Raw genomic sequence first — 25,820 nt, 5'->3', positions numbered from 1 at the left:
GTCTTGCATACTGAAGTCTTGCAATTTCCATATTTCCTCTGTGTATTCCAGCTCATTGTTGCTGATGAGGCCAACCACTGTTATCAGTGAGCTTGATGATGTGGTTTGAGCTGGATTTGACAGTGCAGTCATGAGTCAGCAGCTGGGGGCAGCTCAGTGTGATGGAGTTGCCAACTGGGGCTGACTGGTCTTTCTGCCATTAAGTCCAAGATCATGTTACAAAGAGTGATGTTGAATTGCACCAAAAACAGTTTACCCACCCAAGAGTGATGATCGTGCTTGTGAGGCATGGTTTTCGAGGTGGAAATGACTGAGTGGAGAGCTGAGGCTGTGGCATCACTAGTGCACTGGTTTGAATGGTAGGTGAACAAGAAAGTATCCAATATAGCTGGAAGTTGGGATTTTGTATGATCCACTGTAGTAATTATTTAGATCACATCTCTTGGGCATCAGAATAATGGTGACTTAATTGAACCCTGCAGGGGCAGCGGACTGTTGCAAAAAGATACTGAAGATGTTCATTAAGGACCTCTGTTAGCTGGGCTGTACAATCCCTCAGCACCTGAGTAGTATGTTGTCCGGCTCCACAACTTTGCTTGGGTTTATCCTGGCTGGGGTCCTCTTCACCTCAGGTGTGGCTAGACAGGATGCCTATTCCTCAGAAGGAGAGGGCTTTCCTTCCAGAATGCAGTGGGACCAGCAAGTCTACAAGCACTGCCTAACACAGCTACTTGCATGATAGATTTCAACAGCCATGACATGGATTCATCTCCAGATGGGGTTTACAAATGATTAGGACTCTCAACATCTTCCTACCAGTATAGGTGTCAATTATATTTCCAACTGAATGCCAGAAGTTACTGGTGTGTTCCTTGATTGATAACTTACTTACAATCATCAGAACAAGCATGATTTATGATGAGATTATTCATACTTGGTATTACTCTGAAATCATCAGTTCAGTCTTGATTTTAAGCAATCTACCAATATCCCGATCACTTATCTATACTGTCAATGGTTGTTATGCTACTCAATTTCTGGCCTTTTCTAAGTGGGAGTGTATAAGAAACATGTAATGGGAAGAAGAGACTTCAAGAACATATCCATCCTCAACAATGATAGGGCCAAACACGGGTACCAAAGATGAGGCTAAAACATTAGCAACTGGGTTCAATCAGAAGTCCAAATGGATTATCTATATTGGCTTTCTGATAATGTACTATCAAAGAATCCTATATGATTTTTCTCTGTGTAATAGCAGGTATTATACCATGGACTCTATTTAAGAGCAATTCAGCTGGTTTCACTCCCTTTTATTTACTGTTACCTTGAAATTTCTTTTATAGAAACATAGAAAACCTACAGCACAATACAGGCCCTTCAGCCCACAAGTTTCTGCCAAACATGTTCCTACGTTAGAAATTACTAGGCTTACCTATACCCCTCTATTTTTCTAAGCTCCATGTACCTATGCAAAAGTCTCTTAAAAGACCCTATCGTATCCTCCTTCACCACCATTGCCGGCAGCCCATTCCACACACCCAGCACTCTGAGTAAAAAACTTAGTCTCTGACTATCCACACAATCAATGCCTCTCATCATCTGATACACCTTTCAAATACTTGTCCTGCTTCACTTTAAACATTGAATCTGCCTGGAAGTTCGAGGAAAACTTATTGTCAAAATTAATATGTGACCATGTACCATCCAATGATTAATTTTCTTGAAGGCATTCACAGTAGAAAAAATACAATAGAATCTATAAAAAACTACATACAAACAGACAACCAACGTGCTAAAGAAAAGCTGTGTAAATACAAAAATACTACTACTCATAAGGAATTAGTTGATAAATAATAGTGACAGCATGAGTTATAGAGTCCTTGAAAGTGAGGCCATAGGTTGTGGATTGAGTTCACTGTTGAGGTGAGTGAAGTTATCCACGCTAGTTCAGTAGCCTGGTAGTTGAAGGGTAATAACTGTTCCTGAACCCAGTGTTGTGGGACCTAAGGCTTCTGTACCTTTTTTCCAGTGCAGCATCGAGAAGGGAGCATGGCTTGGATGATGGGTATCCTTAATGAAGGATGCTACTTTCTTGTGGCAGCTCCCTTATGGATGTGCTCATTGGTGGGGAGGGCTTTTCCTCTGATGTACTGGGCTATATCCACCACTTTTGTAGGCTTTTCCATTCTTGGGCATTGGTGTTTCCTTTCAGGCTCTGATGCAACCAGTCAGGATATTACTCAACTACTATCCCTGGTAATACATTTTAAATGTTAGTTTTAAAATCTTTTTTTTAATAGATCATGTTACTTTTCGTTCTTTTACCAGTCACTTTCATTCCAGTACCCAAGGTTGTTAAAATCCTATCAATGAAAACATTCTTTCAACCACATATCCATACAGAACATCGAACAGTATAGCACAAGAATAAACCCTTCCATCCACAATGTCTGCAACAAGCACTATACTAGGTTAGACCAAATCTCTTCTGCCTGTGCATGATCCATGTTGTTTCATTCTCTGCATATTCGTGTCTAATAACCACTTAAAAGCCATTATTATATCTGCTTCGATCAGTACTACTAGCAGCCTGTGCTTGGGTGGCATCGCAGTGTATTGGCTAGCACATAGCTTTACAGTGCCAGTGACTGGGGATCAGTTCTCACTGCTGTTTGCATGTTCTTCCTGTGACCACATGGGTTTCCTCCAACACTCGCATGGATTTATGACATTTATCACATAGATGTAATAGGGTGGCACCAGCTTGTAGGACCAGAAAGGCCTGTTACCATGCTGTATCTCTAAATTTATTTACTACTCTCTATATCTTGTCCCACACATCTCCTTTAAACATTTCCTCTCACTTTAAATGCATATTCTCATGTTCTTGATGCTGCGATGCATCCTAGGATGTGCTGGAACACGTCATCAGTGATGTTACCTGGGGACATCAGATATTTCAACATTATATACCCTCGAACAAGGGTTGATCAGCTCCTGACTTGTGTCCCAGCAGCACTGCTTCATGCCTCTATAACTTTATAAACATCTATCAGATGTTTGGTTAACCTCCAATATTCCAAAGAAAGCAGCTCAAGTTTGCCTGACCTCTCCTGATAATTCATACCCTCTAATACAGGCAGATTTCTATGCACGATCTTTCCAGGAAATTCTAATTGCAGCATTGCAACTGATTGGTTAGCACTGCCACTTCCCTCATTTTATTCTCTTTTTGTCTCAAACATCTTTTATCCAGGAATAGCTGAAATCCATTTCTATCCTTTGTTTACTTAGAACTCACTTAATGTCACAATTTTATTATCCCATGTGAATAAATGCACCCTAAAGCCAATTAGTGCTGTTTAATATACTTGAATTTTAATACCTGTTTATCAAGAAATGGCTGAAAGCATTGCAAATAACGTACCGGTAGGTCACAGGACAGGTTGACGTTATAGTTCTCCAGTACAAGTCAAATTGCTCATTACAATTATGACACCAGCATCAAATCTGACTGGAAAACTGGCTTTGTCTGTACAAAGCCAAATGTAATCCAGTTGATTTATGGCCAAACAGTCTACCTCTGGTCATCAGCAAAGTGAATAAATTTATTGTCTACTGCATAATTTATTTTAATCTATTTTATTTCGAGCTACAGCGTGGAACAGAGCCTTCCAGTCCACTGTGCTGCACTGCCCATCAGCCCACCTATTTAACCCTAGCCTAATCACAGGACAATTAACAATCTCCAACTAAGCTCTAATGGGTACACTTACTGGAGATAACTTAATGAACAACTTTCTGCTTAGATTTTTACCGGAATCTGTACCTCATTATGGTCTTAGTCCAGATATGAACTGAAGACCTACATTCCAAAGATGAGGTGAGGGCCATTACCCTTGGTATCAAGATACCTTTGACTGAGTGTGACAGCAAGATGCCCTGATAAAATTGAAATCTATCAGCAGAAGGGGAGAAAACACTCCAATGACTGTGTTTGTTCTTTGAAGAAAAATGGTTGCGATTGTTGAGGGTCAATTATTGGCCCTAGAATATCGCTTGGTTTTTATTAATGGAAGTGACCTCTGCCCAACCAACTTCAACTGTTCAGGAACATTCAGAAGATGTTTGATTGCGCAATGTTAAATTTTATTGCATCTTATCAGAAATGAAACAGTGGATGCAGCAAAACCCCAGGTAGTGGACATAGGCTGATGAGTGGCAAGTAACACATGACCAAGGCAATGACCTGTAGTGCTTCACGTTTCCAGTTTCTTTAGTTGTCTCAGTGGTGGCGTTCCATAAGTAATGTGCCGAAATAAGAGACTTTGCTGCATAAACCTTTGATTTTTTTTCTACTACTCTATGATACTGGTTATAAATTTTGCCAGTTTTCTGCAGTTTAAACCTGTATTTCTGTATTACTGATGAGGTTTCAGTCAAGCTTTATATGATAACAGGTTTCCAAAGTTCACTTGAATTTATGAGTATAATTAGCTGCCATTGTGCATTTAAGCCTAACCTAAAATTTATAAATTGTTGTTTTCATTATAAAAGTCAAAATTTGTTAAAATAATTTCAAGAAAATGGAGATGCATTCATTTCTCTTGGAACACAAGACTGACATAGGAGCAGAATTAGGCCATTTGTTACATCACACCTACTCTGTTATTCCATTAAGGGTGATTTATTTTACCCCTCAATCCCATTGCCCTGCCTTCTCCCTGTGACCTTTGAATCCTTTACTAATCAGGATCCTATCGGTCTCTGCTTTAAATATACCCAATGACTTGGATTCTACACCCATCTGTTGCAATGAATTCTACAGATTTACTAACCTCTGGCTAAGGAAATTCCTCTATCTCTATTCTAAAAGAACATCCTTGTATTCTGAGGCTGTGCCCTCTGGTCCTAGACTCCATTCTATCTGGGCATAAAGATCCTCTCATTATTCTAAACTCCAGCAAGTACAGGTCCAGAGCCTTCAAACACTTCTCAGCGATTAACCCTTTAATTTCCAGGATTATTCTCATGAATGATCTGGGCACTCTCCAATGCCTGTCTTACTTAGGGGCCAAAACTGCTCACAATGCTCCAAGCATGGTCTGACCAATTGCTTATAATATCTCAACATTACATTCTTGCTTTTATATTCTAATCCTCTCATGAATGCTAATATTGTATTTGCTTTCCTTACCTTACTAAGATCACTTAGTATCATAACTAGTCATAACTCAGTATTACAGTAGTCTGCAATCTGTCTACAAATTTGTTCTTCTAAATCCAACGGACTGTTGTGTGGTGTATAATATAGCCCCATTAACGTGGTCATACATTTGTTATTCCTCAATTCCACCCATAAGTCCTCACTAGACATGTTTCTATGCTGACTGAGTACTGCTGTGACATTTTTCCTGACCACTATTGTGTATCATTCAGCCAGGTCTTTTGATATAAAGTAACAAAAGACAACAGATTCAGGGTGAATCACAATTTTTGTGCATTTATTATTTTACTTGTAAGAGAAGCTATATTTTCCAGCCAAGTATCATCTGGAAAATAGTTTCGTTCTTCTTTCAACCAAAGCAGTTCTATATTTTTTTCCAAGAGAACAGTAATAGGCTGCTCCATTCTGTAGCATTGCATTCCTCTATTATCTTTATCCCTATCTCATTTTCACATTTGTTCTTTAGAAGCTCTATCCTGTTGTCTCTGTTGTCAAAACATCCCCCCTCAGCCATAAAACAAGACTCCTGTCATTAAAAAATGGCTTCTTCCCATAAAACACAGTCTTGTAAGCTTCCCATTCAAACCAGCAAAGCACCATGAGATTTTCATAGGTTCCATCTTGTTCAGTTGCATTTTACAGAAGTTACTATCGTAAATTCCGGACTATAAGCCGCTACTTTTTCCCACGCTTAGAACACTGCGGCCTATACTACGGTGCGGCTAATGCATGTTTTTTTTTCATGCTGCCAAAAACATTTTGCCTCGTAACAGTAGACCAATAAAATTGATGAGTAGTTCACAGAGGTCCAATGAAATTGTACGATAAATCAAGCGCACTTTCACAGTTAAATTATTGTAAATCAGTCATTTGTACTCACCCTCATCAACATGGAAAACACTCGAAGAAAAGCATATGATGCAGCTTTTAAGTTAAAGGCGATCAATCTGGCGGTTGAAGAAGGAAATCGAGCTGCTGCACATAATCTTGGCATTAATGAATTGATGGTGAGACGGTGGAGACGCCAGCGTGAAGAACTGAGTCAATGCAAAAAGACGACAAAAGCTTTCAGAGGTAATCATAGCAGATGGCCCGATCTTGAAAACTTTCTTGAAGACTGGGTTAACACACAGAGAGCAGGCGGCCGCGGTGTTTCCACCGTGCAGATCAGACTGAAGGCTAAAACAATCGCCACCAAAATGAAAATCGAAGATTTTAGAGGTGGGCCATCGTGGTGTTTTAGATTTATGAGACGAAAAGGTCAGGGTACGCACAACTCTGTGTCAGCAGCTCCCTCCCGACCATGAGGAAAAACTTGCTAACTTCCGCACATTCACTCAAACAAAGATAGCAGAGAATTCCATCGAGCCAGATGATATCATAAATATGGATGCAGTACCTTTGACGTTTGACCTGCCTCTCACTTGGACTGTTAATAAAAAAAGTGACTCGTCCATTACACTGAAAACAAGTGGCCATGAGAGAACGCATTTTACTTGTGTTCTGAGCTGCACAGCATCCGGACTAAAGCTTCCACCAATGGCGATTTTTAAGCGGCTGACAATGCCAAAGGAAAAATTCCCAAAATAAATCATGGTGAAAGTCAATAAAAAAGGTTGGATGATGGAGAGTCTAATGAAGGATTGGCTGAGAGAGTGCTACGCCAAGCGACCAGGGGGATTTTTTCACAGAAAAAAAGCATTGCTCGTTATGGACAGTATGAGGGCCCATATAACAGATTCAGTGAAAGCTGCCATCAAGAGTACAAACTCAATTCCAGCTGTGGTTCCTGGGGGCACCACGAAGTATTTGCAGCCACTGGACATCAGCGTGAACTGGGCATTTAAAGTGGCGCTGCGCGTTGAGTGGGAGGCTTGGATGACGAGCGGCGAGAAATCCTTTACCAAAACAGGCCGCATGCGAAGAGCATCTTTAACTCAAGTCTGCCAGTGGATCCTAAATGCGTGGAGCCGTGTCACAACATCCACCATCACCAGCGGGTTTCGAAAGGCTGGACTGCTGCGTGATGAAGAGGACCGCGTGCGCTCAAGTGAGAGCGACAACGAAGAGACTGAAGTGAGTGACGAGATCCTGAGGTTGTTCAATTCGGACACTGAAGAAGAGGACTTTGATAGTTTTAGTGCACAGGAGGAAGATGAAGAAGGCGATCAATAACTTTTCCTGGTAGGCTGCAGTATATATATTTTTTTTACCAGTCGTTAGGAGATATTGGAATGTTGTTCGTGCACTGTTCAGTAAAAAAGTATACGCAACATAATTTGTGTGTTACCAATACGTATGTATATTTAAAAGTAGCTGTGTTACAGGCACTGTTCGAAAAAAAGCATTTGGAATATGTATTTGTTTATGTTACTATACGGATTTAATTAGAAGTTAAAAAATCCTCACGTGTAATATCTTTCTGTGTAAATATCTCATATTACAACGTGGGACACCTGCGGCTTAAAATCTGGTGCGGCCTGTACAAGTACAAAATTGATTTTGTTTCTAAAATTAGAGCGTTGTGGCGACCCATTTCCTGGCACATCTGAACCGGCTCACAATTAGATAGCCTACGGGGGTTTGCGAGCACAGAGCTTTGGAGCCTCTGCGCCACGGGGGGCAGGTTGAGGGAGGCTTAAAAGTGAGGCTGAGGATTTTGAATAAAGTTTTTTTCCTTCGACTGCAGTTACCGACTCTGTGTCGTAATTTTAGCGCTGCGTGTAGCACACCGCTACAATTGGTGACCCCGACGGTCCAAACGATTTTTGGACCAGAAATGACCGACGCCGCCTCTGTTCATGCGGTTTCGTTGAAACTGCTGGGTTTCTGGACACAGCGACCGAACCTATGGTTCCAGCAAGCCGAAGCCCAATTCCACGTTCGCCAGATCACCTCAGAAGACACCCGCTACTACTACGTGGTGAGCTCCATCGACCAGGACACAGTGGCCCAGGTCGCGGAGTTCGTACAGTTGGCAGACGGCAAGTACACGGAATTCAAAGCCCTGCTCCTCAGGACTTTCGGACTCTCACGGCGCAAGCGGGCTGCCCGTTTACTGCACCTGGATGGCTTGGGCAACAGACCTCCTTCGGCTTTAATGAATGAGATGTTGTCTCTTGCCGACGGACACACACCCTGCCTCATGTTTGAGCAGGCATTCCTGGAGCAGCTGCCCGAGGACATACGCCTGCTGCTATCCGACGCGGATTTCAGTGACCCCCGGAAGGTGGCAGCCCGGTCGGACTTGCTGTGGAACGCCAAAAAGGTGAGCGGGGCGTCCATCGCACAGATCTCCCAGCCACGCTCCCAGCAGCAAACCAGTACAGGCCCGGCCGCAGAGCCCGCCAACCCCCGGCCCAATGAACACTGGTGCTTCTACCACCAGCGTTGTCGCCCGCCCTGCAAGTTCCCGGGAAATGCCAGGGTCAGCCGCCGCTGATGGCTACGGCGGCTGGCCATCGGGATAGCCTCCTGTGCGTGTGGGACAGAAGGTCAGGACGCCGGTTTTTGGTCGACACTGGTGCCGAGATCAGCGTTTTACCTCCGACGAGTTATGACACCCGCAGCAGGGCACCGGGTCCCCCCCTGAGGGCCGTGAACGGCAGCACTGTAAGGACCTATGGCACCCGTCAGGTGCAGCTACAGTTCGGCTCCAGCTAGTTCACGTGGGACTTTACACTGGCCGCCGTAGCCCAACCGCTTCTGGGTGCGGATTTTTTGCGGGCTCGCAGCCTACTGGTCGACCTGCCCAGGAAGAGACTGGTACACGCCGAGACCTTTCAGACGTTCTCCCTGGGTGCAGCCCAGTTGCCAGCCCCTCACCTCGGCTCCATCACGCTGTCCGACAACGACTTCACCAGGGTCCTGGCGGATTTCCCATCGGTTCTGGCACCGCAGTTCACAGCGGCCATGCCCCGACACGGCGTACAGCACCACATCCCGACCCAGGGACCACCCCTCCACGCCCGCGCTCGGCGGCTTCCCCCGGACAAGCTCCGACTGGCGAAGGAGGAGTTCCAGAGGATGGAGGAATTGGGGATCATCCGGCGGTCCGACAGCCCATGGGCCTTCCCCCTGCACATGGTGCCCAAAGCGACGGGAGGCTGGAGACCATGCGGCTACTACCGCAGGCTGAACGAGGCTACTACACCGGACCGCTACCCTGTGCCGCACATTCAGAACTTTGCAGCAAACCTGCACGGCGCACGGATCTTCTCCAAGGTAGACCTCGTCCGAGGGTACCATCAAATCCCGATGCATCCTGACAACGTCCCCAAAACGGCTCTCATCACCCTGTTTGGCCTTTTCGAGTTCCTCCGCATGCCTTTCGGTCTGAAGAATGCCGCACAGATGTTCCAGCGGTTAATGGACGCGGTGGGACGGGACCTGGTCTTCGCGTTCATCTATTTGGGTGACATCCTCATAGCCAGCAGCAGTCGTCAGGAGCATCTGTCCCACCTCCATCAACTCTGCGCCCGACTGAGTGAGTATGATCTTACAGTCACCCCCGCCAAATGCCAGTTCGGACTAGATACCATTGACTTCCTGGGCCACAGGATTACTAAAGACGGGGCAACCCCTCTGCCCGCTAAGGTAGATGCGGTCCGCCACTTCCCCCGACCCACCACGATCAAAGGCCTTCAGGAATTCGTAGGTATGGTCAATTTCTACCACCGCTTCCTCCCTTCAGCTGCCCGGATCATGCGCCCCCTGTTCGCCCTGATGTCGGGTCCGAGCAAGGACATTACCTGGGACGAGGAGTCCGCCGCCGCTTTCGTTCAAACGAAGGAAGCTTTGGTGAACGCCGCAATGCTAGTATATCCCAGAATGGACGCCCCTACCGCCCTCACAGTGGACGCATCTAACACGGCAATTGGTGGGGTGCTGGAGCAACTCATCGCAGGTCGCTAGCAACCCCTGGCGTTTTTCAGCAGACACCTGCGGCCACCCGAGCTCAAGTACAGTGCTTTCGACCGGGAACTGTTGGCGCTCTACCTGGCAATCCGGCATTTCAGGTACTTCCTAGAAGGTCGGCCCTTCACCGCGTTCATGGACCACAAACCGCTTACCTTTGCGTTTACGAAAGCGTCCGACCCCTGGTCGTCCCGCCAGCAACGCCACCTGTCCTACATCTCTGAATACACGACGGATGTCCGGCATGTCTCGGGTAAGGACAATGTCGTGGCAGATGCACTCTCTCGCCCTACCGTTCATGCCCTTTCTCAAGGGGTAGACTTTGAGGCACTGGCAGAGGCACAGCAGGCAGATGAGGAGATTCCGAGTTACAGAACCGCAGTCTCCGGTTTGCAGTTCCAGGACCTCCCCGTAGGCCCGGGTGAGAGGACCCTACTTTGTGACGTCGCCACCGGCCAGCCCCGTCCCGTCAGCTTGGCGGCGCCGTGTTTTCGACTCCATTCCTAACTTGGCGCATCCCAGTAGGTTCGTTTGGCACGGACTCCGCAAACAGGTCAGTGAATGGGCCAAAACGTGCATGCACTGCCAGACGGCCAAGGTGCAGCGGCACACCAAAGCCCCACTGCAGCAATTCCATCCCGCCCTCCGGCGTTTCGACCACATTCATGTGGATATCGTGGGCCCCCTGCCAGTGTCGCGCGGAGCGCGGCACCTCCTGACTATCATGGACCGGTTCACAAGATGGCCAGAGGCGGTCCTGCTCACCGACACCACCTCCGAGCCCTGATCACCACCTGGATATCTCGCTTTGGTGTACCGGCCCACATTACCTCCGACAGAGGCGCCCAGTTCACCTCCAGCCTGTGGTCAGCTATGGCCAGCCTTTTGGGGACTCAGCTGCACCACACAACTGCCTACCACCCACAGTCGAACGGGCTAGTGGAGCGTTTCCACCGTCACCTGAAGTCGGCCCTCATGGCCCGCCTGCGAGGAGCCAACTGGGCGGACAAGCTTCCCTGGGTCCTACTCGGCATCCGCACAGCGCCCAAGGACGACCTGCACGCCTCGTCGGCCGAGTTGGTATACGGTGCGCCCCTGGTCGTCCCCGTGGAGTTCCTACCAGCCCCACGGGGGCAAGAGGAAGATCCAGCAGCAGTCCTGGGCAGACTACGCGAGAAGCTAGGTAACCTGCCCCCCATACCCACTTCACAGCATGGGCGGAACCCGACCTGTGTACCCAAAGACCTGCAGAACTGTAAGTTTGTGTTTGTACGAAGGTGCGGGCATCGGCTACCGTTGCAGCGGCCATACGAGGGGCTGTTTATCGTGCTCCGGAACAACGGGTCCACGTTCGTGCTGGACGTTGGGGGGAAAGAGGAGGTTTTCACAGTGGACTGCCTCAAACCGGCCCATGTGGACCTGGCGCAACCGGCCGAGTTTCCGGCACCTCGGCGCAGAGGCTGACCTCCCAAGCAGGTTCCGGCCCAGACTGTGGACATTGGGGGGTGTATCGCCGGTTCTGGGGGGGGGGGGGGGATTTCTGTGGCGACCCATTTCCTGGCACATCCGAACCAGCTCACAATTAGATAGCCTACGGGGGTTTGCGAGCACAGAGCTTTGGAGCCTCTGCGCCACTGGGGGCAGGTTGAGGGAGGCTTAAAAGTGAGGCTGAGGATTTCGAATAAAGTTTTTTCCTTCGACTGCAGTTACCGACTCCGTGTCGAAATTTTAGCGCTGCATGTAGCACACCGCTACAGCGTGCGGCTTTTAATCAGGTGCGCTCTGTAGTCCGGAATTTACGGTAATTCATAAAGACTTCAGGGTTACAGATGTGTTGCTACATTCCCCCCTCTTTGTCATTTCATGACAATATAATCATCAGAACACGTTTGTTAAGGCATGAGTATAGTAATCAAAATTATTTCAAACATTCTTATGTCCTGAATGTTCCTCACACATTCTTACAGTCTCAGATCTTTTCGTTGAGCAAAATTCTCTTTTTCTAGACTAAACCAATAGGGACACATTTTTAATATACTTTCCTTCTTAGTCCTATTTTACTATGCATAAATCACAAAAGAATAATAGCTATTATATCAATGATTATGCTGATATGTAGGATAGTTGGAGTGTTATAATTGGGAAACTGATTTCCCACTTCCTTAAGCTTTTTGTTGTGATCTCAGATATGATCTGCAAAGTAAGTTGCAGTATGTCTTTGGATTCATCTGGCATGTAATTGCAACGTTCTCGTCCAATCAGGGCACACTTCCCTCTTTTGGATAAAATGAAGTTCAAAGCCATTCAATTTTTGCAGTGCTGCTGTACAGATAGCCACCAGTTTTGCCAAAAATTTAGATATTGTTTGTCAGGTTTGATCAAGAGCGGTTTAATTGGTTAACTTTTCCAATGCTGATGCCATGTCAATCAGTTTCCATGCTGCTTCACCAGTATCATAGGCAAGTGTTACCTTCCCCGGGGACCACAGTGAGTCATTTCACTCTGGGATTAGTATTATCTGACATTAGTCTTAGTATTATCTTACAGATGTATATCTCATCCTCCAAAACACTTGTTTCCAAATTTATATTCCCATTTGCCCCCAATTACATTTTAGCTCTATGGATTAAGGAAGGAAGGGGTTTATGTTTTCTAAGTCCTAGCATAATTGTACCTAACACATCCAGGGCAGAGAGCTTGGGCCAATTAAAGTAACAGTTTATTACTGTTTCATGAAAGGACATAGGTAAGAAAAGGCACACCCATTTCCTTAAGTGCCTGGACATCCATACAAACCCAGTAGTTTATGTTATTGGTCCAGTTTGCATATTCGTATGTCATTTGTAAGGAAGTGTTTGTAGTCATTTACATCTGTCAAAGAAAAGATGAGAGCTAATCCAATCACTCTCATTAGGACTCTCAGTGGTTTTATATATTTTGTTCAGTAGTCATATTTTAACAGTGAGAAGTGTGAGTCTATGACGTCTTTTCTCTTGATGGCTGTATTACCAGCAATACTCAAAATAGTCCTTTAAATAGAGGTTCCAAAAAATACTTTCTTTTAAATGTATACACCATCATGTAATCTCCAGGTTTAATGTTGTGGCACTTAGTGCCTTCTAATGGTTTCTGGGCTTCCTTTACCTGTTGACGACAACTGGTAATGCTGCTTTATTGGGCAAAACAATAGTTGGGCTGAACAATAGTCCAGGTTATGTATGTCTACCTACTTAACTTCCAATAGCACATCTGATGGCATGCACAAGGGTTGTCCTCTTATGATTCTGTGTAGGGACAAACAAATGTTTCTATTAGCAGTGACTCAAATATTCATCAGAACCAAAGACAGCACCTGTTTTCACTTTAGTCCACTCTCCTCACACATTTTGCTGTTTATTCATAAATTGCGCCATTCCTCCTTTCCACTAGACCAGGGATGGCTGACCTTTTACATTCCATGCATCAGTTTTTTCACGCACAAGTTCAGATGCGCCATACAGCTCTTGTACCCCCATTCAATTCTTGTAAAAAATATGTTAGTATAGACATATTTAGTATTTTTACATGATATATTAATTTAATATAAAAACAAGATTAACATTACTTAATGAGACTTTTAACAAATATATTTTCTTTTGATTTCTTCCTTTTCCTTAATCATATATTCTTTCCATATCTCAGACCCGAGCACTAGCTTCAGTTTTCCTTCTATTTCAGTCTGATGTTGTGTTTTATACTGTCTATTAAGATCATGTCTTCTATTATGTGAGAAAGTGTCTTCACAAACAATGCACAATGGTTTTCCTGACGAACCCGCTGTAAATAAGAATTCATTTTCCCTCTGTTCATTGAATTCACGTTTACTATCACTTTCTGCTTTTGCACTGTGATGGGTAACTGAATGTAAAAACAAGGCTTAATTTTCAAAAAATAGTACAAAACTGCAAATGTTCACAAAGGACAAACAAAGCACAACTACGTAGCGCACAAGTGTCAATTGTAAACTGACTAGCAAAAACCTGCGGTGCACGACTGGTGCAGGTGCCTGGTACCACAGGATCAAACAAGTATCAGACGTGTATTGAACAGTTATGGAATGACTGCAGAACAAAAGTCTTTGTTTCCTAGTTTGACTCATTGAACATTTTAAAAAAAATTGTAAACAGATTAATGTAAAAGAAGTTAACATTCGCCAAAAAATGTGCACAAAATAATAACATCGCTAAAAATAATTGCTAAGTTTTAGATTTATTCTCAGTAAAACCCATTTCTAGCTCTAAGCCACTTGAATTCCTGTTATAGATTTTTTTTCTTTACAAATCAGTTTTTGGTTAATACCTCTTGCATGAGCAGGCTTTTTTTAAATTATTATCACGAGTGCAATGCGCCATTTCTAATCATCCAGTGTGCTGCTTTTGGCACATGTGCCATAGGTTGGCCATCCCTGCAGTAGACCTACTGACTGAGAATCGGAATGTTGATTCACCTGTATGTCTTTGCATGCTTCTTTAATTATGTTACTAGTGAAATGGGTACGATTGTTGCTAGATAGTTTCCAGAGGATCCCAAGTTGAGGGATTATTTCCTTTAACAAATATTTTGCTACTTGTAACTGCATCATTCTTTCTATAAGGAAACACTTCAAACCATCATGAGAACACATCAATAATAACTAATACATACAGGCAGCCCCCGGGTTACGTACGAGTTCCGTTCCTGAGTCCGTCTTTAAGTTGGATTTGTACGTAAGTCAGAACAAGTACATCCAGTAATATTTAGTGTCAGTTAATCAAACGTTTGACTTAGAAGATAATATATATTTTATCTTTATATGCATATAAAACACTTAAGAAGCATATGTACTCCAATAATTAAACCACTGTGTTGCTTAGTTATAATTGTTGCCTTCATCGGGGCAAGGCCTTTCACATGCTCCTTTATTCTCACTTTATCTGTTATCCTTTAAAATTGTTCCGATCGTTAACTGATTGTAGCCTAACACTTTTCCAATGACCGATGGTGTTTTACCTCTTTCCAAAGGCTTTATTATTTCCACTTTATTTTCAATTGTGATTGCTTCCCATTAATGGAACAGAAACACTGCGGGTGGTGGGTCCCGAGCTTCGCCAGCTCCCGAGTTCCCCTGGGTCCTAAGGACTACCACACTAAATTCCCTAGATCCTAAACTCCACTGTACTGAGACAGGCTGAACGGGCCAAGTGGGGGTTGTGCTGGGTTTGGGTATTTGATCCTCCACAACATTCCACGTGGGAATTTAAACTGGAAGTGGATTTTTTTTACGAGGTCGAGTTGCGAGCTCGACATCAACCAGGCACGGATGGTATGGGAGCCACTGGATCGACATCAACCCGGCACAGGAGTGGTCTTTCACTAGATTGAACTCGGGAAACACTGTTCTTGAGCCTGATGCTGATCTCACTGCACCACCAGCCGACCTGAACCGGGGTTGGGGGGGGGGGTCAGGGTGAATCTTACTAAGAAAAATTTAAGCCAAATACAAAGTTAAGCACTCAACACAGTGTCAACGGCAATGACTTAAAATGGTGGATGGCGTTCTCCTTCCTTGGTTCGTCAGTCAACGTTTTGGGCTGAAACAAAGGGTCTCAGCTTGAAACATTGATTGCTTGCTTCCACGGATGCTGCCCAACCCGCTGAGTTCCTCCAGTGTGTTGTATGTGTTTGTATGTTTGTATGTCCTCCACGATTGAAGTGCATTCAGGGCCAATTGCGTGGGGCTGCTTGTTTCTGGCACAAGAAGGATAGGCCTATTTGTTGCCTCTTGCAGTACAATTTACAGCTTTATTGCCCTTAGAGACCTCATTCATTTGTCCAATATGTGCTGTGTCTTTCATAATTGCAACCTGTTTAGGCTCACTTAATGCTACCAATAAGTTTTGTATATGCACTCAATTTTATTTTCATGGGGAACATTCCAAGGTCAAAAAATTCCTGTTGATTTCCAGATCATGTGCTGTTTCAAAGGCATAGTATGAGTAAGTATAAATATTGGCAATCTGCCCTTTACCAAGTAAGCGCAAAGAACTGGCTTATTTTGCTGAAGTACACATGGGAAGTGCTGCTGTACCTCCACAACATGGGTGAGGGATTGGAACAGAATCAAGGCCCACTTCTGCCAAAGAACCGTGGGCTCAGGTACATGATACCGCCGGCGATACAGAAACAGGCAACATCGACCGTTTCTAAAGGAAAAGATCAACGAGAACTGCGCAAACGTGAAGGAAGGAGCATGCGCAACCGGGAGCACCCAGAACTACAAATCCCAGTTACGACTGAAACCGAAAGTGAATCTGAGAGAGAGTCATTTTCTCTGGAAAAATCAGACGAAGATGGAGGCAAAAGTCTTTCTGGAAATATGGAAAAGACTTTGATGCAAATAATGCGTAAATTAGAAAAATTAAACGCATTAAAAGTAATCAAAAGAAAAATGGCAAATATGGAGATGATGTTTGTTAAAATGACAAAAAGACAGGAAAAAATGGAAAAGAGAATTATAGATTTGGAATCTACAATGGAAGGTATAGTTGAAAGAATGAATAAAATGGAAAATGATACTACTGCCTGGACATCAGAAAGAAAACAGTTTATGGAAAAAATTGATAAGCTTGAAAATTTTAGTAGATGAAACAATATTAAAATTGTTGGACTCAAAGAAGATGTAGAAGGAGAAGATCCAATAATTTTTTTTCAGAAATGGATCCCTGAAAAATTGGAAATGGAAGAAGATACTCTAATTGAGAGCGAAAGGGCTCATAGAGCCTTAAGGCCAAGATCTCAAGCTGATCAAAATCCACGAGCAATTTTGATAAGATGCTTAAGATACAAAGATAAAGAAAAGATCCTGAAGGCGGCTGCCCAACGTGCCAAAAAGTGAAACGGGCCATTGATGATAGCAGGGAAGGCAGTTCTTTTTTATCCTGATATAAGTTATAACCTTTTGAAGAGAAAGAAGGAATTTAACCCAGCGAAAAATGTCTTATGCGAAAAGGGTTATAAATTTATAATGCGTAACCCAGCAATGCTGATAATTTTTTTGGAGGAGGGAAAAAGAAGATTTTTTAATGATTATCGAGAAGCGGAGGAGTTCACACAAAAATTTCCATCTATTCGCTAATTATACATAGAGACTTACAAATGTGATGGATTAAAGATGAAGATAGAGACCGTGAATGGAAGTGATGGACATTTAAGGATGATACAGGGGAGAAAAGCAAAATTTCAGAAATACTAATTGAGAATAGTATTTTTTTCTTATATATATATACTTTTCTATGTTGCGGGGGGCTGGGGACCTTTGGATCGGTTACTGCGGGATTCACGTGTGTAATCATGGCGATTGCCATGACCCGTACAACAGAGGGGGGTAATGTTGTGTTCCTTTTTTTCACAACATTAGTAGGGGGGTATTTTGTTTTTTTCTTTATACTCGATATTTTTCTTCTATCTTTCTGCCTGGATGATTGGTGGGGACACACATAGCAACATGGAGAATTTTAAAAAGATTTCCCAAAATACCACGAAAGTTGAAAGATTAGGTATTATTATAGCTTGGAGTAACATAATTAAAAATAATGACTAATTTACTGAATTTTTAAAGTTTTAATGTTAATGGGCTTAATGGACCGGTAAAAAGAAACAGAATTCTAACATACATTAAAAAAATGAAAACAGATATAGCCTTTTTACAAGAAACACCTTTAACAGACAAAGAACATCAGAAATTAAAAAGAGACTGGGTTGGAAATGTTATTGCAGCTTCATTTAATTCAAAGGCGAGAGGAGTTGCAATTTTGGTTAATAAAAAATTACCAATTAAAATACAAAAAGTATTAATTGATTCAGCGAGGAGATATGTAATTATATATTATCAAATTTTCTCAGAACTATGAATTCTTATGAATATTTATGCACCAAATGAAAATGATGTAAAATTTATACCAAGAGGTCTTTTTGAATTGGGCTAATGCACATGACAAAATATTAATAGGTGGAGATTTTAACTTTTGTCTAGATCCAGTTTTAGATAGATTGTGGCGGCTCATTTCCTAGCGTATGCGAACCGACTCACAATTAGATAGCCTACGGGGGTTTGCGAGCACAGAGCTTTGGAGCCTCTTCGCCATGGGGGGCCGGTTGACAGAGGCTTAAAAGTGAGGCTGAAGTTTTCGAATAAAGTTTTTCCTTCGACTGCAGTTACCGACTCCGTGTCGTAATTTTAGCGCTGTTTGTAGCACACCGCTACAAGATCAACAAAGGTGGACACAAAATCAAAAGTATTAAAATTAACTCTATCATTGATGAAAGATTTAAACTTGATTGATATATGGAGGAGAATTAATCCAAAAGAAAGAGATTACTCATTTTATTCAAATAGACATAAAACATATTCAAAGATAGATTTTTTCCTATTATCAATGGATATTCAAGATAGAGTGAAAAATGTGGAATATAAAGTGAGAATAGTGTCAGATCATTCTCCTTTGATAATGACAGATAAAGAGGAATCAATTTATAGATGGAGGTTTAATTCAATGTTACTAAAACGTCAAGATTTTTGTGATTTTATGAAAAAGCAGATTCAGTTCTTTTTAGATACAAATTCACATTCAGTTGATGATAAATTCATATTGTGGGAAGCAATGAAGGCATACTTGAGAGGTCAGATAATGTTATACTTCTAAAATTAAGAAGGAATATATGATAGAAATAGATCAATTGGAAAAAGTGATTACAAAATTAGAAAAAGAATCTCAAATATGACAGAAGAAAAACGAAGACAACTTAACTAATAAGAAGTTACAATATAATAAACTCCAGACATATTGAACAGAAAAAGCAATTATGAGAACTAAACAGAGATATTATGAACTAGGTGAAAGATCACATAAGGTCCTTGCATGGCAGTTAAAAACAGACCAGACTTCTAAAACAATAAATGCAATTTGAACAAGAGTAAATAAAATTACTTATAAACCTTTAGAAATTAATGAAATGTTTAAGAATTTTTAATCTGAGTTGTATAAATCAGAATCACAAAATGATAATGTCAAGATAGAAAGATTTTTATCACAAATAACTCTTCCAAAATTAAATACGGAAGAATAGAAGGGATTAGATATGCCTTTTACATTGAAAGAGGTCGAAGAAGCCCTAGGATCACTTCAAAGTAATAAATCTCCAGAAGAAGATGGTTTTCCGCCTGAATTTTATAAAAAGTTTAAAGATTTACTAATTCCTCCTTTTATGGAGTTAATACATCAAGCAGAAAGAACGCATAAACTTCCAGAATCTTTTTCGACAGCTATTTTAATACTATTACAAAATTAATACAAAAAAAGATAGAAATCTTTTAAAGCCAGCATCATATAGGCCTATTTCTTTATTAAACACTGATTATAAAATAATAGCAAAGATCTTATCTAACAGATTATCTAAATACTTACCAAAATTAGTACATGTGGATCAAACAGGATTTATTAAAAACAGACAATTGGCAGATAATGTAACTCGGTTAGTTAGTATAATTCAATTGGCACAGAAGGGGGAGGAAATGAGTGTGGCAGTTGCTTTGGATGCAGAAAAAGCATTTGATAGATTGGAATGGGATTTTTTATTTAAAGTATTAGAAAAATATGGATTAGGAGTATCTTTTATAAAATGGATTAAAACCTTAAATATTAATCCCAAAGCTAAAGTAGTGACAAATGGTCAAATTTCAACACCATTTCAGCTAACAAGGTCAACTAGACAAGGTTGTCCATTATCACCTGCTTTATTCGTGTTGGCGATAGAACCATTAGCTGAACTAATTAGAATGGACCCAGATATTAAGGGTTTTAGAGTTAATCAGGAAGAATATAAGATTAACTTATTTGCTGATGTTGTTCTGCTTTATTGAACAAACCCATTGCACTCGTTGCATAAATTATCTTATAGATTAGAAGAATATGGGAAAATATCAGGTTATAAAATAAATTGATATAAAAGTGAAATTTTACCTCTTACTAAAGGAGATTATAGTCAATGTCGATTAATAACTCAATTTAGATGGCCGACAAATGGTATAAAATATTTAGGTATAGAGTTGATAATGATATAAAGAACTTGTATAAATTAAATTACTTACCATTACTGAAAAAAATTCAAGAAGATCTTGATAAATGGACGGTATTACCAATAACATTAGTAGGGAGAGTAAATACCATCAAAATGAATATATTCCCTAGACTACAATACTTATTTCAATCATTACCAATACAACTACCTCAGAAGTTTTTTCAAGAGTTAAACAAATATGTGAGGAAATTTCTTTGGAAAGGTAAGATGTCAAGAATATCTTTGGAAAAATTGACACGGAAATTTGATCTAGGAGGGTTACAATTTCCAAATTTTAAGAATTATTGTAAAGCAAACCAACTTAGATTTATTGCATCTTTTTTTGAGAAAGATAAACCGGCATGGATTAGAATAGAACTAGATAAAATAGGAGAAAATATACCAGAAGATTTTATATATAAATGGGAATCTAAATGGATACGGGAAAACAAAGAATCTCCTAAATTAAAACATTTGATTGACTTATGGAATAAGATAAATGTTGATGATGAGACAAAGAAATTTTTATTAGCAAAGAGATCTTTAATTCAAAATAGACATTCTATTTACAATGGATAATCAACTTTTATATGATTGGTTTCAAAAAGGGATTAGATATATAGGAGATTGTTTTGAAGGAGGTATATTAATGTCATTTGATCAATTAAATAATAAATATAAAGTATCAAACAATACTCTTTTTTGTTCCAACTAAGAGCTTATTTAAGAGAAAAATTAGATCAAACGATGTTATTGCCGAAATCTAATGAAATAGAAACTTTAATTTAAAAAGGAAAGATTAAAAAATTTATTTCTTGTATGTATAACAATTCAAAAACAGGCAATTAAATGAGTCCATAAGTCAAGACAAAAATGGCTTGAATATTAAAATTGAAAAAACAAATTGGTCAAGACTATGTCTTGATAGTATGACAAATACAATAAATGTCCGGTTAAGATCAGTGCAATATAATTTTTTACATCAATTATATATTACACCTCAAAAAATAAATAAATTAAACCCAAATTTATCCGATCAGTGTTTCCGATGTAAACAAGACATCGGTACTTTTTTATATTTTACTTGGTCGTGTTCTAAAATTCAGCCTTTTTGGACAAATTTAAGAGTTTTATTGGAACAAATTATTGGAACTCAACTTTCACATAATCCAATATTATTTTTACTAGGCAATATTGAAGGGATAAAACCGAAAACCAAATTGAATATCAGAAAAAATTTATAAAAATTGCATTGGCAGTAGCCAAAAAGGCTATTGCAGTTACTTGGAAATCGGATACATACTTAAGTATAGATCATTGGAAGAAGGAAATTTATGGTTGTATTCCATTTGAAAAAATTAGTTACAACTTAAGAGATAAATATGAAACATTTTTGAAAATTTGGCGCCCTTATTTACAAAAGACAGGATTAAATATATAGGTGCTCCGAAGATGAAATAATTGGTTATTTGGGGAAATAAATAAATATATGTACTAAAGTTATTACAAACTCCATGGAGCATGTGGGGATCTTCCGATATCCAGGCAATCTTTCTTTCTTTCTTTCTTTTTTATATAGGGATGTTAGGGGGGAGGGGTTAAGGGGAGGGGGGTAGGGTATATATATATTTTTTCATATTTTCTTTTATTTCTGTAATTATTTGAAAACTCAAGAAAAGTTTAATAAAAAAAATAGTAACATGGGCGAGGGAAACAATTGCATTTCCTGCTCATGGTTTTCCCATATCACTACATGAAGCTAAACTGTCAACAAAGAAAATTAAATCGGCGTAAACAATAGGAGTATCAGTAAAGTACACACGAGGTTTTATTACTACTTGTGTAATGGTTTCACAGCAGTGTTGATCACTGTATTCCTCCATGGGGAGAAGATGAGCCATATTAAGAGTTGCAGAGCAAGTAATTCTAACATTTGGGCTTATTAATGATTTGATTTCATTACTTAGTTTGTCTGGCAGGAGTAAGGTGTTACTTGGCACAAGCATGTGCTGTACAGCAAGGCAGGGGGCTGCCACTGGCAATCTGATAAACCTCTGGCTATTGGATCTGAGCACTGAAATAAGCAGTTGGCATTTGTCTTTCCCTGTGATTCTGAGTCTGAACAAATCACTCATCGTGAACGAAAAGTTGAAACTCCTCACTATAATCTGGGTGGCCCAAAGCTGAGGCAGATATCATTGCTTGTTTTGTACATTTAAGTGCTTTCTCAGCTTCTGTGGTATAACGCATTAGGTTGACTGGGAAGAGATATTTTCTGGAGGGGGCCTAACAATGGCGGCATAATCTATAATTCACTGTCTACAATACCCAGTCATTCCCAGAAAATACTTTATTTCCCTACGAATTGTTGGTTGCGGAACTTTATCTGTTGCTTCAATCCAAGTCTTAATCAATGACCTTGTGTCCTGGGATTTGGTACTGTATGTCGCAGATAAGTAACTTCTGGTTGTACAAACTGTAGTTTCTCCTTTGATACTTTATGACCTTTCTTAGCTAATTTATGTAAAAAGTAGAGGGGGTTCTGCTCACAGGCTTCTTTGCTTGGAGAGGTCGACAGGAGGTCATCAACTTACTATATTAGGATGGAGCCCTCAGCAGGGAAATTCCTTACCTCCTTCCATTTTCAATTTACATGACAAACACTGATGGTGTCAAAGCTATTTTCCAAGTAATTTCAAACTCAAAATCAATGTGTCAAAGGTCGCTTGTAAAAGAAGGCAGTCTTGTTAGTAGTGTAGCTTTTAAAATTGCTCTCAATCTTGTATCTTTCCAAAATTGATAATTTCAAATTCCTGATTTAATTAGCTGCCAATAAGCAATTTCCCCCAAATGCCCATTTCCGTCAAAAATGTAGGCATGTCTTATCTGGTATACAGATGCATAAATTTTTCCCTCAACCCAGGTTTCACCTGGCCAGTATGGAATCTGTGTTTCCTTATGTTACGTATCCCGTAACTGGATAACTTACCAGCAAAGATAGAGAGGTCCGTTGAAGTCTGATGTCACTATTTTCAAACATTTTTATTTATAAAGGGGCACAAAAGTAAGGTTAATGCAAACATTCAGATAATGCATGTCACCAATACTCAATCTAAAGCGCGGGTATAGTAATAATCATCATTAAGAAGTAATCTCGGCTGTTGTCTAGGGAATAATATTTTTGTCCATTGGAAATATAAAAAGTCATTCAGAAGTCTGCAGACTTTAGCCTTTCGAGGAATCGTTGGGTTTCACGTGTTTTAGAGGGATCGGTGAAAATGAAAAGAAAACCTGCCCGGGTCTTTATGAAGCCACTCCGTTAAGTCAGGGGAGTGTTGTTTTCCCCATTGTTAGTTCGAAGTCCTTCTCGGTATTATCAGCCACCCGCTCCCCAGGCAAAGGAGTTAGGAGCACACGTGACGTTGAGTGGCTTCCAGCTCTCACGGGAGCGTTGAGCGAGCAAGTTCTTCTGGTGCGTCGCTCCCGTACCGCCTCCTGCAGTCCGCTTTTATCTTTATTTGCAGAGTTGTAGGTGTCCATCAAAGTAGGGTGATGCAATCTCCACCCCCACATTGCCCGAGGGTGTCCATGTCCATGGTAGCTGTCACGTAACAGGGACATGCACATGACACAGGTGCCTCTAAGAACAATGGCCAGAACCGTTGCATTGTCTCTCACTTCCGAGACCCGAATTAATAGCGATCTTGCGATTCTCCTGAAGGAGGGGGCTGCTCCCGCTCCTTCGGGTATACAGATGCATAAATTTTTCCCTCAACCCAGGTTTCACCTGGCCAGTATGGAATCTGTGGTTCTTTAAAATCAATTCCATGAAAAAAAGAAACAAATAAAAAAATAGACAAAATGGAACAAAAAAAACTCGCTTGTACTGTTCTTCCTTGCAAATAGTTGTGGAACACAATATACACAGTTAATTCCTGCATGAAAAGCTTTCACACGTTTCAAACTACCAAGGAAAAGGAAAAGAAAAAATTCTGGGTGGTGTCCCCCCACGTATTAACACATTCATGTAAACTCTTAAAAGTGCAGCCTCTTGAAAACAGGATTTACACTCACTCTCTCTCACACTTGCACTCATATTTTCTCTCACTCAAATGAACTCTGTTGTAGCCATACTTTACATGCAAACCATTCACACTTTAAGCCATTTTAGTAAAATCTCTTGTTCCTTAGGGTTAAAAAATTACCACAATATTTGACGGCATTGAGGAAATGTGTTACTCAGAAATAGAAATGTTGGAAGTTATTCATCATGCACAAGTGAACAACATTCAACAAATTTAAACCATGAATTCTCCCACAGTAACTAGAATTCTAACGTACTCAGACCCTTCTGCAACTCCAGTCTGATTTTTGTTAGGATTTAAATTACATGAACTGTTTGCTATACAGTTTGGAGCACAATGGCTTCTCCCCGACCTGCATTTCCCCACACCAATATACTGTGTATTTTCTCAAAGACAATACACTTTAGCTGCATCTGGAGTATTCCTAAAGTTAAAATCTATCTCCCACGCTTCAGTATGTGTAGGGTCCAGCAGTTCCAATATCTCTCTAGATTTGAGGGTACTGTAAGACTCCAGTGTTCTTAACCATCTATTTGTAGGTTCTGGACCTAAATGATCTCGATCTAATATTGATCCATACATCCCTTGGAACACCATCCGCAAATGCAGTGGGGTGTTCTTCTTTCCTCGGGTAGCATTTATGTAACTCATCTATTGGGTCCCCTTGTTATTGTCCATAACAGTCAGTATTGCATTATTTATTTCCTAATTTATTCACCTTGTTGCTGTGCTTCTGGTAATGTTGAGTGTGCGTTCAAATGCAAGCACTGTGTTTTGCTCTCTGGTAACCAATTACATGGAACAACCCTCTAGAGTCATATCTGGGCACATATGTCCTGATATCCTTTACAATATCTGTCAGCTGCTGTACACTGCATGAGTTAGTGTATGTTATATTTTGGTTTTGATTTCCTGCCCCGGCTCTTCTCTCTCTGAAAGTATCTCAGGGTGGGGGGGAGTCCTCATCATACTGGTCACTTTAAATGCTACATCATTCCAATCCATATTTCTGTATACATCCTCTTCCCCTCTTTAATATCCTAAAGCACATATTATTCCTCACTGGGCTACAAGTTAGCTCTACAGCTTATGTATCTGCTTTAAATTCATTGTGTGATTTCCAGTATTTCTTTTTCTTTTGATGTGCTGATTTCTCTGTCTGGATCATGTGAAAATACACCTTGTCCCTTTTTTAACTTTATCCTTATTTTGTTCTATTTAGATTTAGCAATACTTATATCAACTTGCTAGTTTTCACAGTGTCCTGTAGGGTTTAATAAATTTCGGTATTTAATTCAGAAACCTCATGTCCCTGACACCCTTTCGTTATTGGAAGATCTACTCATTTCATTTCTCATATTCCCTCAGGAAATGTTTGCACGTTCCAGATGCTGGCTCAACCTCTAAGTCGCCAATACTAAAACCATCCAGTGCAATTGTGCATATCTCTTTCA

At 41.0% G+C, this 25,820-nt stretch overlaps 1 protein-coding gene across 4 annotated transcripts in view; it reads left to right on the top strand.

Moving 5' to 3' along the window:
- The window catches only part of snx13 (sorting nexin 13), a 193,164-nt gene that overhangs the window by 50,842 nt on the left and 116,502 nt on the right, over window positions 1-25,820 (top strand). Inside the window, exon 1 of one of the 4 annotated variants that reach the window (XM_059972667.1) lies at window positions 14,866-14,888. The exons of the other annotated variants lie outside the window; for them this stretch is intronic. The gene's annotated coding sequence lies outside the window, so the exon portion shown is untranslated. Of the gene's footprint in view, window positions 1-14,865; window positions 14,889-25,820 lie in introns of those variants that run through there. 4 annotated transcript variants of the gene reach the window in all.

The sequence above is a fragment of the Hypanus sabinus genome, chromosome 6 (genome assembly GCF_030144855.1).
Source record: "Hypanus sabinus isolate sHypSab1 chromosome 6, sHypSab1.hap1, whole genome shotgun sequence".
Classification (NCBI taxonomy): Eukaryota; Metazoa; Chordata; class Chondrichthyes; order Myliobatiformes; family Dasyatidae; genus Hypanus; species Hypanus sabinus.
This window is presented reverse-complemented; position numbering and strand designations above follow the sequence as displayed.